Genomic DNA, 20060 nt, shown 5'->3' with positions numbered 1-20060 from the left:
TGCCTGAGCACCAGCATTGGAAGTTTTATAGATTCTAATGACCTTTAAGGGTCCAGGAAAGAGATGTGCAGAGACGCTGGGGGGGTGGGCGGTTTTACCCTGCTCCACATTGGTTCGGCCCCCTTAGGCTGATGGTTTCTGCCAGCCTAGATGCTCTGACCAGTAGTCTGTGCTTTCTTTAGTTAGGCCACTGAATTAACGTACAAACAGCACCAGGTGTCAGAGCCCTGCTTGCTCAACTCCCAGACAGTCCAGGGCCGGTGGTGATCCAGGACCATGACGGCCACTCAGTCAACGGCCTTTTGAAGTAGCCAGGAGTACAGCCGGTCTCATTGGCCGCCGTCACTGCGGTGTCTGTAGGCTTTTCTATGGTGGCAGCGTTATTTACGGTTCCTCTGCCAAGTTTATTAGCTCCGCTCTGGGTGCAGTAAGTCCTGTAAGCAATAGTCTGCTCTTTTGGGGCACACTCTTGTTGTTTTCTGAGAGAAGCTCCAGGTCAAGTGATGGTCACACGAGTCGTCATGGGGGCCCATTGCCCCAGGTTGTCTCTCTGGAGGTTGGTGTTGGAGGGCCTCCTCACTCGAGGTCATTGTGCCCACGGAGCAATCCCTGCAACTTCAGGGCATGGTGGGTGGTTAGGATCACCAAGTGGCGTCCTTTTCCCTTAGGAGGGAGCTGGCCTTGCGGGCGGCTGATTTCCAGGTTTTTAGATACCCCCAGTATCCTGGTCGGATGGGGTGGCTGGCCAATGCCTGGAGGGCATTCTTACATTGTTCCATTTCAAGTGGTCCCAGTTTTTGCACTAATACTCCAAGGGCGATTCGCCTTGGACCAGGAATGTAAAGGTCAAAGGGTTTAGCTAACTTAGGGAGGTCCAGGGCCAGGGTCTGAACTGACTGCTCTTTCCATTCTTGAAAGGCCGCTTCTGGATTCTATTCAAAAGGATCATCATCTTTTCCTTTCAGTGTTTCATATAGAGGCCCAGCTATTAGACTGTAGTTAGGGATCCAGATGCAGCAAACCCCGGTCTCCCCAGGAACCCCTAAGCTGTCTTCTAGTTTCAGGAAAGGTGAGGCTGCAAATGGCTTCTTCCCTTTCCTGGGGTGGGCTTCTCCGACCTTCTGTGCGAATGAAGCCCAGGAAGGCCACCTTAGTTTGTGATATTTGAGCCTTTTCCTTGGACACCTTCTATCTTTTATTGGCTAGGTAGTTCAGAGGCCTCCTTAGTCGGGCTGGTGATCAGAATGTCATCTGCATATTGAAGGAGGGTTCCCTTCTCCAGAGGTAGATCTTTTAGGTCTTTAGCTAACGTTTCCCCAAAGATGGTGTGGGAATTTTTGAACCCCTGGGGCAGGACGGCCCAGCAGTATTGTTTTTGTTGTAGGTTGAGTCCTGCCACTCACAGCCAAAATTTCTTGTGACTCTGGGACTAATGGAATACAGAAGAAGGCATCATTGAAGTCTAATACAGAATGCCATGTCCTGGTGGATGGTAGAATGACCAGCAGGGTGTAGGAATTAGGAACTACTAGATGTATATCCTCTGTGGCTTCACTGACTGTCCTGGCGTCCTCTACCAGGTCCCCAGCAGCCCACGGGGCTCTTGTGGTCAGGCCCCTCCCAGGATATGGAGCTCACCTGGGCAGGTACGCAGCAGCCCACGGGGCTCTCGTGGGCAGGCCCCTCCCTGGATATGGAGCTCCCGTGGACAGGTACCCCGGCAGGGCTGGGCACACAGGAACCGTGCACATAGCCCTCATTGCAGAGCACCCCCAGCACCCCTGTCACTCAGAGCTGACACAGAGCACCTCAGAGCAGAGCTTGAACTAACAAACAGCAGCTCCAACAGGTCTGTGACCCTAGGCTTCACTCTGTGCGGCCTCCCTCTGCCTGGTCTTCCAGGGGCTTCCACTGCAGCCGGGGCACCAGGCCTCTGTCTCCACCCACCACCCCTCCTCTCCCTGACTCCTGGGTTCCTCTCATTAGCAGAGGGTCTTCTTGAAGTTGTCTCCCACTCATGGACCAGATAAAATGATTCGAAAACAAGCCAGGGCTGCCGCCCCTTATCTATCCTGACTCTCGGGACCCTACACCTGTTCCTTGGATCTGGCCGGTGCAGCAAGGCCCATTTTCTGCAACTCTGAGCCCCTGAGGGGCGAGGATTGGCTGACCTGGGCAGCCTGACCCGGCCGGCCATCCCTTCCCAGGTGTGCCTGGGTTGAGGTCAATATAAACACCCCTCCAGGCAGCAAAAGCCTCTGCAGCTGTGCCTGACGCCATATTCTCTGCCCCGTCAGCAGTCTCGGGGTTGGGCTGGTGGGAGGGAGTAGGGCCCCCGGCTCTATGAGTGGCCCAGTGTGACTGGGGCTCTGCTGGACTTTCTGCAGGAGTTGCCGGGCTGCCACCTGCTAAAGAAGAGGATGTGTCACCCATACTTGCTGCTGGAATTTCTCCCCGGGCAGAGGTGAGGAAGGAAAAAAGCAGTGGGGGCCGGGACAGGAGGGGTACCTCAGGCAGGGAAATGGAAAGCTTCCAGACGAGCACCCGGGGCCAGGACCATCCTGGCTGGCCTGCAGGCACCAAGTCGGCCTGCGTGCTGTCGCTGGTGTGACTCCAAGCCCCTTCCTCTAGTTTTTAAAGTCTTTGCACACATTCAGGTGTTTTACCTGGGAAGGGTGGGAAAAGTTCAGCAGCAGCTGGCCTGGGGCTCAGCTCACGTTTACTCAGAGACGCCTCCTCACGGTCCCCCAGCTTTGCAATGAGGACGCTCCTCGTGTGGGGGCTGCTGGCTGCATGGGAGATGATTCCCCACCTGTGACCAACTTCAGAATTGTTTACCCCTGGAGCAAGTGCCCTGATAGGGTTTTCCTCTGTATGACCAGTGGGTTCTGTTTTTTTTTTTTTTTTCTTTTTTGGTTCAAGGTAAGTTTTATTCCTCTTTTTGTATTTATGGATATAAGCATGGAAATAATTCATTCATATAAATACGTCTATGGGAAGGACAGAACTTTTTTTTCTGTTTTATTTTTTTAAGTATTACTTATTTTTTAATTTTTGAATTTATTTTATTCATTTTTTTATACAGCAGGCTCTTATTGGTAACCTATTTTATACATATAAGTGTATATATGTCAATCCCAGGCTCGCAATTCATCCCACCACCACCACCCTGCCACTTTCCCCCCTTGGTGTCCATACATTTGTTCTCTACATCTGTGTCTCTATTTCTGCCTTGCAAACCGGTTCATCTTTACCATTTTTCTAGGTTCCACATGTATGCGTTAATATACGATATTTGTTTTTCTCTTTCTGACTTACTTCACTCTGTATGACAGTCTCTAGATCTATCCACGTCTCTACAAATGACCCAATTTCATTCCTTTTTATGGCTGAGTAATATTCCATTTTATATATGTAGCACATCTTTTCTGTTCGTCTGTCTATGGGCATTTAGGTTGCTTCCATGACCTGGCTATTGTAAATAGTGCTGCAATGAATACTGTGGTGAATATGTCTTTTTGAATTATGGTTTTCTCTGGGTATATGGCCAGTAGTGGGATTGCTGGGTCATATGGTAATTCTATTTTTAGTTTCTTAAGGAACCTCCATACTGTTCTCCATCGTGACTGTATCAATTTACATTCCCACAAATAGTGTAAGAGGGTTCCCTTTTCTCCACACCCTCTCCAGCATTTGTTGCTTGTAGATTTTCTGATGATGCCCATTCTAACTCGTGTGAGGCGATACCTCATTGTAGTTTTGGTTTATATTTCTCTAATAATTAGTGATGTTGAGCAGCTTTTCATGTGCTTCTTGGTCATCTGTATGTCTTCTTGGGACAAGTGTCTATTTACGTCATCTGCCCATTTTTGGATTGGGTTGTTTGTTTTTTTACTGTTGAGCTGCATGAGCTGTTTATATACATTGGAGATTAATCCTTTGTCCATTGATTCGTTTGCAAATATTTTCTCCCATTGTGAGGGTTGTCTTTTCGTCTTGTTTGTAGTTTCCTTTGCTTTGCAAAAGCTTTTAGGTTTCATTTGCTCCCATATGTTTATTTTTTTTTTATTCCATTACTCTAGGAGGTGGATCAAAAAAGATCTTGCTGTGATTTATGTCAAAGAGTATTCTTCCTATGTTTTCCTCTAAGAGTTTTATAGTGTCCGGTCTTACATTTCGGTCTCTAATCCATTTTGAGTTTATTTTTTGTGTATGGTGTTAGGGAGTGTTCTAATTTCATTCTTTTACATGTAGCTGTCCATTTTTCCCAGCACCACTTATTGAAGAGACTGTCTTTTCTCCTTTGTATACCCTTGCCTCCTTTGTCATAGATTAGTGGGCCATAGGTGTGTAGGTTTATCTCTGGGCTTTTTTTTTTCTTTTACATCTTTATTGGAGTATAATTGCTTTACAATTGTGTGTTAGTTTCTGCTGTATAAAAAAGTGAATCAGCTGTGCGTATACATATAACACCATATCCCCTCCCTCTTGCAACTCCCTCTCACTCCCTTATCCCACCCTTTTAGGTGGTCACAAAGCACAGCGCTGATCTCCCTGTGCTATGTGGCTGCTTCCCAGTAGCTATCAATTTTACATTTGGTAGTGTATATATGTCCATACCACTCTCTCACTTTGTCCCAGCTTACCCTTCCCTCTCCCCATGTCCTCAAGTCCTTTCTCTACGTCTGTGTCCTTAATCCTTTCCTGCCCCTAGGTTCTTCATAAACTTTTTTTTTTTAAGATTCCATATATATGTGTTAGCATACGGTATTTGTTTTTCTCTTTCTGACTTACTTCACTCTGTAGGACAGACTCTAGATCCATCCACCTCACTAAAAGTAACTCAATTTCGTTTCTTTTTATGGCTGAATAATGTTCCATTGTATATTTGTGCCACATCTTCCTTATCCATTTATCTGTTGATGGACACTTAGGTTGCTTCCATGTCCTGGCTATTGTAAATAGAGCTACAGTGAACATTGTGGTACATGACTCTTTTTTTTTTTTTTTTTTTAATTTATTTATTTATTTTATTTATGGCTGTGTTGGGTCTTCGTTTCTGTGCAAGGGCTTTCTCTACTTGTGGCAAGCGGGGGCCACTCTTCATCGCGGTGCGCGGGCCTCTCACTATCGTGGCCTCTCTTGCTGCGGAGCACAGGCTCCAGACGCGCAGGCTCAGCAATTGTGGCTCACGGGCTCAGTTGCTCCGCGGCATGTGGGATCCTCCCAGACCAGGGCTCGAACCCGTGTCTCCTGCATTAGCAGGCAGATTCTCAACCACTGCGCCACCAGGGAAGCCCCGTACATGACTCTTTTTGAATTATGGTTTTCTCAGGGTAAATGTCCAGGAGTGGGTTTGCTGGGTTGTATGGTAGTTCTATTTTTAGTTTTTAAGGAACCCCCATACCGTTCTCCCTAGTGGCTATATCAATTTACATTCCCACCAACAGTGCAAGAGGGTTCCCTTTGCTCCAATAAATGCCTCTCCAGCATTTATTGTTGGTAGATTTTTTGATGATGGCCATTCTGACTGGTGTGAGGTGATACCTCACTGTAGTTTTGATTTGCATTTCTCTAATGATTAGTGATGTTCAGCATCCTTTCATGTGTTTGTTGGCAACCTGTATATCTTCTTTGGAGAAATGTCTATTTAGGTCTTCTGCCCATTTTTGGATTGGGTTGTTTGGTTTTGTGATATTGAGCTACATGAGCTGCTTTTTGGAGATTAATCCTTTGCCATTTGCTTCATTTGAAAATATTTTCTCCCATTCTGATGGTTGTCTTTTCATCTTGCTTATGTTTTCCTTTGCTGTGCAAAAGAATTTATGTTTCATTCGGTCCCATTTTTTTATTTTTGTTTTTATTTCCATTTCTCTAGGAGGTGGGTCAAAAAGGATCTTGCTGTGATTTATGTCATAGACTGTTCTGCTTATGTTTTCCTCTAAGAGTTTTATAGTGGCTGGTCTTATATTTAGGTCTCTAATCCATTTTGAGTTTATTTTTGTGTATGGTGTTAGGGTGTGTACTAATTTCATTCTTTTACATGTAACTGTCCAGTTTTCCCAGCACCACTTGCTGAAGACACTGTCTTTTCTCCATTGTATACCCTTGCCTCCTTTGTCATAGATTAGTGAACCATAGGTATGTGGGTTTATCTCTGTGCTTTCTATCCTGTTCTATTGACCTATATTTCTGTTTTTGTGTCAGTACCATATTATCTTGATTACTGTAGCTTTGCAATATAGTCTGAAGTCTGGAAGTCTGATTCCTCCAGCTCTTTTTTTTCCCCCCTCAAGACTGCTTTGGCTATCCAGGGTCTTTTGTGTCTCCCTACAAATTTTAAGATTTTTTTTTCTTGTTCTGTAGAAAATGCCAAAGGTATTTTGATCGGGATTGCATTGAATCTGTAGATTGCTTTGGGTAGTATAGTCATTTTCACAATATTGATTCTTCTAATCCGAGAACATGGTATATGTCTCCATCTGTTTATATCATCTTTGATTTCTTTCATCAGTGTCTTATAGTTTTCTGAGTACAGGTCTTTTACTTCCTTAGGTAGGTTTATTCCTAGGTATTTTATTCTTTTTGTTGCAGTGGTAATGGGATTGTTTCCTTAATTTCTCTTTCTGATCTTTCATTGTTAGTGTATAGGAATGCAAGCAATTTCTGTGCATTAATTTTGTATCCTGCAACTTTACCAAATTCATTGATTAGCTCCAGTGGTTTTCTGGTGGCATCTTCAGGATTCTCTTTCTATGATATCATGTCATTTGCAAACAGTGACAATTTTACTTCTTCTTTTCCTTTTTGTATTCCTTTTATTTCTTTTTCTTCTCTGATTGCCATGGCTAGGACTTCCAAAACTATGTTGAATAGCAGTGGTGAGAGTGGACATCCTCGTCTTGTTCCTGATCTTAGAGGAAACGCTTTCAGTTTTTCACCATTGAGAATGCTGTTTGCTGTGGGTTTGTCATATATGGCCTTTATTATGTTGAGGTAGTTTCCCTCTATGCCCACACTCTGCAGAGTTTTTATCGTAAATGAGTGTTGAATTTTCTCAAAATCTTTTCCTTCATCTATTGAGATGATCATATGGTTTTATTCTACAATTTGTTAATATGGTGTATCACATTGATTTGTGTATATTGAAGAATCCTTGCATCCCTGGGATAAACCCCACTTGATCATGGTGTATGATCCTTTTAATGTGTTGTTCGATTCTGTTTGCTAGTATTTTGTTGAGGATTTTTACATCTATATTCATCAGTGATATTGGTCTATAATTTTCTTTCCTTGTAGTATCTCTGTCTGATTTTGGTATCAGGGTGATGGTGGTCTCATAGAATGAGTTTGGGAGTGTTCCTTCCCCTGCAATTGTTTTGAAGAATTTGAGAAGGTTGGGTGTTAGCTCTGCTCTAAATGTTTGATAGAATTCACCTGTGATGCCATCTGGTTCTGGACTTTTGTTTGTTGGAAGATTTTTAATCACAGTTTCAATTTCATTGCTTGTGATAGGTTTGTTCATATTTTCTATTTCTTCCTGGTTCAGTCTTAGAAGGTTATCCCTTTCTAAGAATTTGTCCATTTCTTCCAGATTGTCCATTTTATTGGCCTAGAGTTGCTTGTAGTAGTCTCTTAGGATGCTTTGTATTCCTGTGGTGTCTGTTGTAACTTCTGCTTTTTCACTTCTAATTTTGTTGATTTGCGTCCTCTCCCTCTTTTTCTGGAGTCTGGCTAAAGGTTGATCATTTTTGCTTATCTTCTCAAAGAACCAGCTTTTAGTTTTATTGATCTTTGCTTTCGTTTTCTTTGTTTCTATTTCATTTATTTCTGCTCTGATCTTTATGATTTCTTTCCTTCTACTAACTTTGGGTTTTGTTCTTCTTTCTCTAGTTCCTCTAGGTGTAAGGTTAGATTGTTTATTTGAGATTTTTCTTGTTTCTTGAGGTAGGCTTGTATTGCTATAAACTTCCCTCTTAGAACTCCTTTTGCTGCATCCCATAGGTTTTGAATCATCGTGTTTTTGTTGTCATTTGTCTCTAGGTAGTTTTTGATTTCCTCTTTGATTTCTTCAGTGATCTCTTGGTTATTTAGTAACGTATTGTTTAGCCTCCATGTGTTTGTGTTTTTTACGGTTTTTTCCGTGTAATTGATTTCTAATCTCATAGCATTGTGGTCGGAACAGCTGCTTGATATGATTTCAGTTTTCTTAAATTTACTGAGGCTTTATCTGTGACCCAAGATGTGATCTATCCTGGAGAATGTTCCGTGTGCAGTTGAGAAGAACGTGTAATCTGCTGTTTTTGGATGGAATGTCCTATAAATATCAATTAACTCTATCTGGTCTATTGTGTCATTTAAAGCTTGTGTTTCCTTATTAATTGTCTGTCTGGCTGATCTCCACTGGTGTAAGTGAGCTGTTAAAGTCCCCCACTATTATTGTGTTACTGTCGATTTCCTCTTTTATAGCTGTTAGCAGTTGCCTTATACATTGAGCTGCTCCTATTTTGGGTACATATATATTTATAATTGTTATATCTTCTTCTTGGATTGATCCCCTGACCATTATGTAGTGCCTTTCCTCGTCTCTTGTAACATTCTTTATTTTAAAGTCTATTTTATCTGATATGAGTATTGCTACTCCAGCTTTCTTTTGATTTTCATTTGCATAGAATATATTTTTCCATCGCCTCACTTTGAGTCTGTATGTGTCCCTAGGTCTGAAATGGATCTCTTGTAGACAGCATATATATGGGTCTTGTTTTTGTATCCATTCAGCGAGCCTGTGTCTTTTGGTTGGAACATGTAGTGCATTCACGTTTAAGGTAATTATCGATATGTATGTTCCTACTACTATTTTCTTAATTGTTATGGGTTTGTCTTGGTGGGTCCTTTTCTTCTCTTGTGTTTCCCACTTAGAGAAGTTCCTTTAGCATTTGGTGTAGAGCTGGTTTCATGGTGCTGAATTCTCTTAGCTTTTGCTTGTCTGTAAGGCTTTTGATTTCTCCATCAAATCTGAATGAGCTCTTTGCAGGGTGGAGTACTCTTGGTTGTAGGTTCTTCCCTTTCATCACTTTAAATTTATCATGCCACTTCCTTCTGGCTTGTAGATTTTCTGCTGAGAAATCAGTTGTTATCCTTATGGGAGTTCCCTTGTATGTTATTTGTCATTTTTCCCTTGCTGCTTTCAATCATTTTTCTTTGTTGTTAATTTTTGTCAATTTGATTACTATGTGTCTTGTCATTTTTCTCCTTTGGTTTATCCTGCCTGGGACACTCTGTGCTTCTGGACTTGGGTGGCTATTTCTTTTCCCATGCTAGGGAAGTTTTTGACCATAATCTCTTCAAATATATTCTCGGGTCCTTTCTCTCTCTCTTCTCCTTCTGGGACCCCTATAATGCGAATGTTGTTGCATTTAAAGTTGTCCCAGAGGACTCTTGGGGTATCTTCGTTTATTTTCATTCTTTTTCTTTATTCTGTTCCATGGCAGTGATTTCCACCTTTCTGTCTTCCAGGTCACTTATCCGTTCTTCTGCCACAGTTATTCTGCTACTGATTCCTTCTAGTGTATTTTTCATTTCAGTTATTCCATTGTTCACCTCTGTTTGTTTGTTCTTTAATTCTTCTAGGTGTTTGTTCCTTAATTCTTCTAGGTCTTTGTTAAACATTTCTTGCATCTTCTCGATCTTTGCCTCCTTTCTTTTTCCAAGGTCTTGGCTCAACTTCACTATCATTATTCTGAATTCTTTTTCTGGAAGGTTCCCTATCTCCACCTCATTTCATTTTTTTTCTGGGGTTTTATCTTGTTCCTTGATCTGGTATAAAGTCCTCTGCCTTTTCATTTTGTCTATCTTTCTGTGAATGTGGTTTTCCTTCCACAGGCTGCAGAATTGTAGTTCTTCTTGCTTCTGCTGTCTGCTCTCCGGTGGATGAGTCTATCTTAGAGGCTTGTGCAAGCTTCCTGATGGGAGGGACTGGTGGTGGGTAGAGCTGGGTGTTGCTTTGGTGGGCAGAGCTTTAATCCGCTTGTCTACGGATTAAATAAAACTTTAATAAAAAGTTTAATCCGCTTGTCTGCTGATGCATGGGGCTGGGTTCCCTCCCTGTTGGTTGTTGGGCCTGAGGCGACCCAGCCCTGGAGCCTACCTTGCTCTTGGTGGGGCTAATGGCGGACTCTGGGAGGGCTCACACCAAGGAGTATTTCCCAGAACTTCTGCTGCCAGTGTCGTTGTCCTCACGGTGAGCCACAGCCACAGCCACCACCTGCCTCTGCAGGAGACCCTCTAAAAGTAGCAGGTAGTTCTGGTCATTCTCCTACAGGGTCACTGCTCCTTCCCCTGGGTCCTGATGTGCACACTACTTTGTGTGTGCCCTCCAAGAGTGGAGTATCTGAGTGGAGTTGAGACTCTGAGACTCTGTGTGGAGTTGCACAGACTCTGGGTCCTGTGAAGCTTCGATGTTTTGTGATTCTAGAAATCCTATAGGAGACGGTCCACAGCAGGTGACGCTAATGTTGTCAGTAGAGGTGTTGAAGCCAAAGATCTGCAGTTCCAACTAGAGGTGCCGATGTACATACAGGACAAAATCATCTCGTGTGAATGTAGTTCAGGCATGTTTAAGATGAATGCAGTCATGTTAATGCCTACCATATTCTATCTTGAGCCTCTCCTCAGGGACCCCCTCCTCAGTTCCTGAGGCTCCTGTAAGTCATGTACAGGGGACTGGAGAGTGGGCTCTGTCCAGTCTGAGCCCTGAGTTACCCTGTGTGTATCTTAGGATACTTTGTATTTCTGTGGTGTCTGTTGTAACATCATCTCTTTCATTTCAGATTTATTTGGGCCCTCTCTTTTTAAAAAAACATACTACTGTTGTCTTTTATTCTTTACAGAAGTTTAATAAGTGTTTGATCTACTATCCTTACCCTATGTATACTTTTTGCAGTGAGATTTTTACTTTTCTTTGTTTCCTTGTTACTATCAATAATTAGTGAGACTTCTTTTAAGCTACCTTCAACATTGCTTATAAAGCTGCTTTATTAGTGATGACAGAGCCTTAATGGAAGTCATGTTCTGGTTGTAAATTAGAATGCAATGTGCCAGCAAATCGCCCCTTAAGTTTATGTCTCATTACTTCTTGTTCTTTTTTTAATTTAATTTTTATTTTTTGTCAGAGCAAATTTAATTAAAATGTTTTGTTTCTTCTAGGTGTGAAAGATGTGGTTCTTTTAAACATATACATATATCTATTCTTCTTTGGATCATTTTCCCATGTAGGTTATGACACGATGTTGAGTAGTCTTGTCTTGGTATTACGTAGGTCTTTGGTGATTACATATTTCACATGTGTTTCTATATCTATCTTAACCCCAATATCCTAATGTGTCCAATCCTCACACCTTTCCATTTGGTGAACCATAAGTTTGTTTAATGAATCTGTGATTGCATTTCTCTGTGGAAATATTTTCATTGGTATCAATTTTTAGCTAAGACCTATAAGTGATATTATAGGATATGTGTCTTTTGCTTTCTGACTTAGTACAATTTGCCTGATTACCTCAAGAATCATACATGGTGCTGCAAATGGCATTGTTTCATTTTTTTCCCTGGCTAATATTCCATCTGTACGTGTACCAGTTCTTCTTTGGCCACGCACCTCTTGATGGACTTTCTGGTTGCCTCCATGTCTTGGCTATTGTAATACTGCTGCAATGCACATTTGCTTGCCTGTGTCTTTCCAGTTATATCTTCTTATGTTATAGGCCAAGCAGTGGGCTTGCTGTATCATATGGTAGCTCAGTGTGTATGTTTTAAAGGCACCACCATTCAGTTCTCATTAGTGGCTCTTTCCAGGTTACGTCCCACTTAAAATTGAGGGTATGCATTTCTCCAAAACACCTTCAATATTTATTGTTTGTAGTTTTCTTGCTGATGGTTATTCTAATGGGTGCGAGCTGATGCCTATCTGTGGTTGAATTTGCATGTGTCCCATAATCTGTTGAAATTGAGCTTTAAAGCATGCCCTTTTTATTTATCAAACTGTGATTACAGCTCAGTTCTTCAAAGTGTTTTCTTACAGTAAGTGTCACATTTTGAAAATTTTTGGCCATTACCTCCCTCAAGACATTTTGAGGGCACGTTTCATTTACAGCCCTGAAGTACTTGTTCATATGAAGTGACCATTAGCACAGGGTTTAAAGCTGCTTTTGCAGGTAACGGCCAGAGGGTGGCAGCCTTTCTACGTTCCTAATCTGGTAAATAGGGAAAGAGACCTTCAGCCCCAAGAGTGTCCAGCTTTATTTCTCATCCAGCTGTGGGTCTAGATATGGTCACACCAGGTTGCATCACAGCCCCGGAACGAATTATGTAAAAATTTTCCCTCTATCACTGTCTTTGTTTTTTGGGATTTTTAAGTAATTTATTTTTATAATGGGGTTTACCTGATTTTCACTGCTGTGTTTATGCCCCTTTACACCCACTTGATTCACTTACAGAGGGACATCAATACATAGGTTTTAAGATTATTACTAGTCAGATATATTCTTGTGCGGTGAATAGGGCGTGTTGAGTCCAGTTCTCTGAGCAAGGAGTAGGTCTTGTCTATTACATATTGGGTTTATGGAACGGTATCTGAGCTAATTTGAAACCCTTGTTTTATGTATCACCCCACCTCACCTTTCCCGTTAAGCAGCCATAGTGTGTTTTCTGCATGTGTGACTCCGTTCTGTTTTGTAATTCAGTTCAAGTGTAACGGTTTTTACATTCCCTCTATAAGTGATACCTTCTGAGAAGTGTCCTTTTCTGTGTGACTTATTTCACTTAGAATCGTCGTACCTAAATCCACTCATCATGCTGCTACTAGCCTTATGACATTGATTTCATGGCTGAGTGATATTCCATTGTACATAAGGACCACAACTTCTTTATCCATTTTTCTCTTTCCTGGGATATTTAAGGTGGAATGAGGTGGAGGTCCTTGTCAACAGAGCAGCCCTAAACTTTGGGGTGCTTGTGTCTTGCTGATTTTTCATTTTCCCAATTTATACCCCCATGAGTGGAAGTACCCTATGCTCTCTAAGCTGTGTTTTTTAGATGTTTCAGGACACACCGTACACTTCTCCAGAGTGGCTGTTGGCAATTTACACCCTGCCCATCAGTGTAGCAAGGCTCCCATTTCTCCATGGCCTGTCCTGCATTTCTGGTTTTGAGACTTTTTTCAGCATGGCCCTTTTGACCGATGGGTAGCGAGTCTTCTTTGTAGCGCTGATTTGCCTTTCCAGGTTGCTTGGTTGGCCAAAAAGGACGTATGCGTTTTTTCCTGAATATATTCAGGAAAAAACGCATACGTCCTTTTTGGCCAAGGGCATCATTGTCAACGTTTTGCCGCTTTTCATGAGCTTTAAAGGCGATTCGAATCTACCTCCTGAAATCTGTTTCCTGCAATTCTGCCTTGATTTCAAATCGTCTTCTTTGCCTTCCCTCAATATATTTGTGGACGAGAGTTATCATTTATAACTCTGCAGGTTTGTGAATTGCAGTGCCCTGAAGCTCCATTTTACAACTCGCTTTTTTGGGAGCTGGCCGCAAAAGCACTGGATGGCTTCAGGCCCTGTTCTGGTTCCGGGGGGGAGGATGAGCCTGTGGTTAATTCTTCTTCCTGATGGGAAAATAGAGTGACCTGTGCCTGTCCCAACAACAAGAGCTAGTCTCTCACTGGTTCCCCGTCTTCCCGTTCATCCTCAGGACAAATTGCAACCTGTACGGAACAGGAGGTTAAAGGTGCTGATGCTCCAAGGAGGGAGATTGCTAGTAAAGCGGCTGGAATGGCCAACCCGAGCACAAGGAGATGAGAAATGAGGTGCGTTTTAGAAACCTTTCCCCATCACACGGTGTACCATCTTCTGTGTTTCTCATGCATGTTTTCGATGTAGGAAGATGACCTTGAACCTGGAGATTTGGGACCCATGCGATGGGTACCACGCAGTATTACTTTAAAGGGTCTGCGTTTGCTCACCCAACCTCACGAAACCTCTCAGCCGCAAGAGTGTCCAACCTTATGTCTCATCCAGCTGTGGGTCTAGATATGGTCAATCCAGGTTGCATCACAGCCCCTGAACGCATTGTGTAAGAATTTCGCTGTCTTTCACTGTCTTTGTTTCATGGGTTTTTCAAAGTATTTTATTTTTATAATGGGGTTTAGCTGCTTTTCACTGCTGTGTTTATGCCGCTTTACACCCACTTGACACACTAACAGAGATATCAATACATAGGTTTTAAGATTATTACTAGTCAGATATATTCTTGTGCGGTGAATAGGGCGTGTTGAGTCCAGTTCTCTGAGCAAGGAGTAGGTCTTGTCTATTACATATTGGGTTTATGGAACGGTATCTGAGCTAATTTGAAACCCTTGTTTTATGTATCACCCCACCTCACGTTTCCCGTTAAGCAGCCATAGTGTGTTTTCTGCATGTGTGACTCTGTTCTGTTTTGTAATTCAGTTCAAGTGTAACGGTTTTTACATTCCCTCTATCAGTGATACCTTATGAGAAGCGTCCTTTTCTGTGTGACTTATTTCACTTAGAATAGTCGTACCTAAATCCACTCATCATGCTGCTACTAGCCTTAGGACATTGATTTCATGGCTGAGTGATATTCCATTGTACATAAGGACCACAACTTCTTTATCCATTTTTCTCTTTCCTGGGATATTTAAGGTGGAATGAAGTGGAGGTCCTTGTCAAGAGAGCAGCCCTAAACTTTGGGGTGCTTGTGTCTTGCTGATTTTTAATTTTCCCAATTTATACCCCCATGCGTGGAAGTGCCCTATGCTCTCTAAGCTGTGTTTTTTAGATGTTTAAGGACACACCGTACACTTCTCCAGAGTGGCTGTTGGCAATTTACATCCCGCCCATCAGTGTAGCAAGGCTCCCTTTCCTCCCTGGCCTCTCCTGCTTTTCTTGTTTTACACTTTTTTAGGAAGGCCATTTTTACCGATGGGAAGTCAGACTTCTTTGTAGCGCTGAATTGCATTTCCGGCTTGCTTGGTTGGCCAAAAAGGGCCTATGGGTTTTTTCCTGAATTCATTCAGAAAAAAACGCATATGCTCTTTTTGGCCAAGTGCATCATTGTCGACGTTTTGCCGCTTTTCATGTGCTTTAGGGGTGATTCGAATCTATCTCCTGAAATCTGTTTCCTGCAATTCTGCCTTGATTTCAAATCCTCTTCGTTGCCTTCCCTCAATATATTTGTGGACGAGAGTTATCATTTATAATTCTGCAGGTTTGTGAATTGCAGTGCCCCTGAGCTCCATTTGTCAACTCTCTTTTTTGGGAGCTTTCCGCAGAACCGCTCATTTGCTTCTGGCCCTACTCTGGTTCCTGGTGGCAGGCTAAGCCTTTGCTTAATTCTTCTTCCTGACTGGAAAGTAGAGTGACATGTGCCTCTCCGAACATCTAGGGCTTGGCTCTCCTTGTTTCTCCTCCTTCCCCTTCTTCCTTTGGACAAATTCCGATTTCTGTGCAACTGGATGTTGAAGGTGCTGACATCCTCTAGTGGGGAGATTTTAAGGAAAAAGGCTGGAGGGGTGAACCCAACAACCAGGAAATTAGGAGTTTTGGTGTCTTTTCCAAAATCTTCCTGATCCAACCGTGTTCCATCTTCTGGGTGTCACAGGCATGTTTTAGCTGTAGGAAAGCTCCCGTGTATGTAAGGAGAACACAAGGGATTTTTCCAAATCAGTGTCTCCCCGAACTCCAATCTGGGGAATTTTTAAGCTACTGGTACATGTGTGTTCATTAAGGGACTTGGGCCGTGGGCAGAGTCCGAACTTTAGATGATTGAAGTCTTCAGGTTCAGAAACGCTCACCATCGGCCTCCTTTAGTTTCCATTTTATCTGTAGTTGATAGATGATGTCGATATAGATATCTATTGTTTTTCAGATTATTTCCCCTCAGGGGTCATTACAAAATATTGAGTATAGTTCCCTGTGCTATACAGTAGTTCCTTGTTGATGATATATTTTATACATAGCAGTGTGTATATGTTAATCTGAAACTGTTAATTTATCCCTCCTCCCACCTTTCCCCTTTGGTAATAAAAAATATAAGATTTTATACTTCTCAGAAATCTAGGAGCTGAAAGAGAGGTATCATTTTCAATGGAAAATCATTCCAAACAAGGTTGAAACTTCAACCAAGATTATTAGATGTACATCCTTGGAAAGAAATCACTGCATTTCTCTACTCTTGACCTGACAAATAAGACAAACCCCTCCACTGAACTTGCTTATAATAAAGTGATGGAAATATCAAATGGAAGTGTTAGAAACATCTTATTTTACATGAGCCTTATACACTGCTCTATGTTAATTACAGTTTGGCTCACACATCTGTTCATTGAAGTTACAATGTTCTCAAATTCTGTTACTGATCCTGCAGAGTGGGCCCCAACAAGGGTCTCCCTGCCCAGTGTCATTGGAGCCAACAGATCGAGACTGACTTTGGTTCAGAAGCAAAGGAAAACTTTATATTTTGATCAGAGAATGGAGAGGTGAGAGTGTGTGCTCCCCTGCGGGTTGTGGGCCGGGCTGCTGTGTAGGGATCCTGTCAGCATCAGCGGGAGGGAGGGGGCGGAGCTCTCGAGGGCCAGGTTGGCTGGAGCTCAGGCTCTATGTCGCAGAGTCTGCACGGGGCCCCACGAGCTGAGGTGTCGGCCCAGCCATTTTGCACGAGGAAATCGGGTCTGAAGTGTCGGGTGTGGGACCTCTGCATGTGGAAACCTAGGAGCAAGTGAAATTAGACAAAGCACAAAGGAAAAAATGGTTAGACTTTATTTTATTGCCCAGATTCTATTTTTATCTCCCAGGAATTTTTAATGGGCTTTGCCAGTGACAAAGCCCTCCTCTGCCTTTTGTCCCATTCCTCATTCTTGGGGCGCTGAGGGTGCAGACACGTCTTCTGTAAATGCTTCATGCTGAGTTGGGTGTCCTCATACCCGGGGGGAGGGGCAGGACTTCTCCCCAGCAGCCTCCAGGTGAGGTTGATTGTCCGCAGGCCTCCTCCCTCACTGCTCGTCTGCCTGAGCACCAGCATTGGAAGTTTTATAGATTCTAATGACCTTTAAGGGTCCAGGAAAGAGATGTGCAGAGACGCTGGGGGGGTGGGCGGTTTTACCCTGCTCCACATTGGTTCGGCCCCCTTAGGCTGATGGTTTCTGCCAGCCTAGATGCTCTGACCAGTAGTCTGTGCTTTCTTTAGTTAGGCCACTGAATTAACGTACAAACAGCACCAGGTGTCAGAGCCCTGCTTGCTCAACTCCCAGACAGTCCAGGGCCGGTGGTGATCCAGGACCATGACGGCCACTCAGTCAACGGCCTTTTGAAGTAGCCAGGAGTACAGCCGGTCTCATTGGCCGCCGTCACTGCGGTGTCTGTAGGCTTTTCTATGGTGGCAGCGTTATTTACGGTTCCTCTGCCAAGTTTATTAGCTCCGCTCTGGGTGCAGTAAGTCCTGTAAGCAATAGTCTGCTCTTTTGGGGCACACTCTTGTTGTTTTCTGAGAGAAGCTCCAGGTCAAGTGATGGTCACACGAGTCGTCATGGGGGCCCATTGCCCCAGGTTGTCTCTCTGGAGGTTGGTGTTGGAGGGCCTCCTCACTCGAGGTCATTGTGCCCACGGAGCAATCCCTGCAACTTCAGGGCATGGTGGGTGGTTAGGATCACCAAGTGGCGTCCTTTTCCCTTAGGAGGGAGCTGGCCTTGCGGGCGGCTGATTTCCAGGTTTTTAGATACCCCCAGTATCCTGGTCGGATGGGGTGGCTGGCCAATGCCTGGAGGGCATTCTTACATTGTTCCATTTCAAGTGGTCCCAGTTTTTGCACTAATACTCCAAGGGCGATTCGCCTTGGACCAGGAATGTAAAGGTCAAAGGGTTTAGCTAACTTAGGGAGGTCCAGGGCCAGGGTCTGAACTGACTGCTCTTTCCATTCTTGAAAGGCCGCTTCTGGATTCTATTCAAAAGGATCATCATCTTTTCCTTTCAGTGTTTCATATAGAGGCCCAGCTATTAGACTGTAGTTAGGGATCCAGATGCAGCAAACCCCGGTCTCCCCAGGAACCCCTAAGCTGTCTTCTAGTTTCAGGAAAGGTGAGGCTGCAAATGGCTTCTTCCCTTTCCTGGGGTGGGCTTCTCCGACCTTCTGTGCGAATGAAGCCCAGGAAGGCCACCTTAGTTTGTGATATTTGAGCCTTTTCCTTGGACACCTTCTATCTTTTATTGGCTAGGTAGTTCAGAGGCCTCCTTAGTCGGGCTGGTGATCAGAATGTCATCTGCATATTGAAGGAGGGTTCCCTTCTCCAGAGGTAGATCTTTTAGGTCTTTAGCTAACGTTTCCCCAAAGATGGTGTGGGAATTTTTGAACCCCTGGGGCAGGACGGCCCAGCAGTATTGTTTTTGTTGTAGGTTGAGTCCTGCCACTCACAGCCAAAATTTCTTGTGACTCTGGGACTAATGGAATACAGAAGAAGGCATCATTGAAGTCTAATACAGAATGCCATGTCCTGGTGGATGGTAGAATGACCAGCAGGGTGTAGGAATTAGGAACTACTAGATGTATATCCTCTGTGGCTTCACTGACTGTCCTGGCGTCCTCTACCAGGTCCCCAGCAGCCCACGGGGCTCTTGTGGTCAGGCCCCTCCCAGGATATGGAGCTCACCTGGGCAGGTACGCAGCAGCCCACGGGGCTCTCGTGGGCAGGCCCCTCCCTGGATATGGAGCTCCCGTGGACAGGTACCCCGGCAGGGCTGGGCACACAGGAACCGTGCACATAGCCCTCATTGCAGAGCACCCCCAGCACCCCTGTCACTCAGAGCTGACACAGAGCACCTCAGAGCAGAGCTTGAACTAACAAACAGCAGCTCCAACAGGTCTGTGACCCTAGGCTTCACTCTGTGCGGCCTCCCTCTGCCTGGTCTTCCAGGGGCTTCCACTGCAGCCGGGGCACCAGGCCTCTGTCTCCACCCACCACCCCTCCTCTCCCTGACTCCTGGGTTCCTCTCATTAGCAGAGGGTCTTCTTGAAGTTGTCTCCCACTCATGGACCAGATAAAATGATTCGAAAACAAGCCAGGGCTGCCGCCCCTTATCTATCCTGACTCTCGGGACCCTACACCTGTTCCTTGGATCTGGCCGGTGCAGCAAGGCCCATTTTCTGCAACTCTGAGCCCCTGAGGGGCGAGGATTGGCTGACCTGGGCAGCCTGACCCGGCCGGCCATCCCTTCCCAGGTGTGCCTGGGTTGAGGTCAATATAAACACCCCTCCAGGCAGCAAAAGCCTCTGCAGCTGTGCCTGACGCCATATTCTCTGCCCCGTCAGCAGTCTCGGGGTTGGGCTGGTGGGAGGGAGTAGGGCCCCCGGCTCTATGAGTGGCCCAGTGTGACTGGGGCTCTGCTGGACTTTCTGCAGGAGTTGCCGGGCTGCCACCTGCTAAAGAAGAGGATGTGTCACCCATACTTGCTGCTGGAATTTCTCCCCGGGCAGAGGTGAGGAAGGAAAAAAGCAGTGGGGGCCGGGACAGGAGGGGTACCTCAGGCAGGGAAATGGAAAGCTTCCAGACGAGCACCCGGGGCCAGGACCATCCTGGCTGGCCTGCAGGCACCAAGTCGGCCTGCGTGCTGTCGCTGGTGTGACTCCAAGCCCCTTCCTCTAGTTTTTAAAGTCTTTGCACACATTCAGGTGTTTTACCTGGGAAGGGTGGGAAAAGTTCAGCAGCAGCTGGCCTGGGGCTCAGCTCACGTTTACTCAGAGACGCCTCCTCACGGTCCCCCAGCTTTGCAATGAGGACGCTCCTCGTGTGGGGGCTGCTGGCTGCATGGGAGATGATTCCCCACCTGTGACCAACTTCAGAATTGTTTACCCCTGGAGCAAGTGCCCTGATAGGGTTTTCCTCTGTATGACCAGTGGGTTCTGTTTTTTTTTTTTTTTTCTTTTTTGGTTCAAGGTAAGTTTTATTCCTCTTTTTGTATTTATGGATATAAGCATGGAAATAATTCATTCATATAAATACG

This window comes from Balaenoptera ricei, chromosome 2 (genome assembly GCF_028023285.1).
Source record: "Balaenoptera ricei isolate mBalRic1 chromosome 2, mBalRic1.hap2, whole genome shotgun sequence".
Classification (NCBI taxonomy): Eukaryota; Metazoa; Chordata; class Mammalia; order Artiodactyla; family Balaenopteridae; genus Balaenoptera; species Balaenoptera ricei.
The sequence above is the reverse complement of the archived record's forward strand: the minus strand, read 5'-3'. Positions refer to the sequence as shown.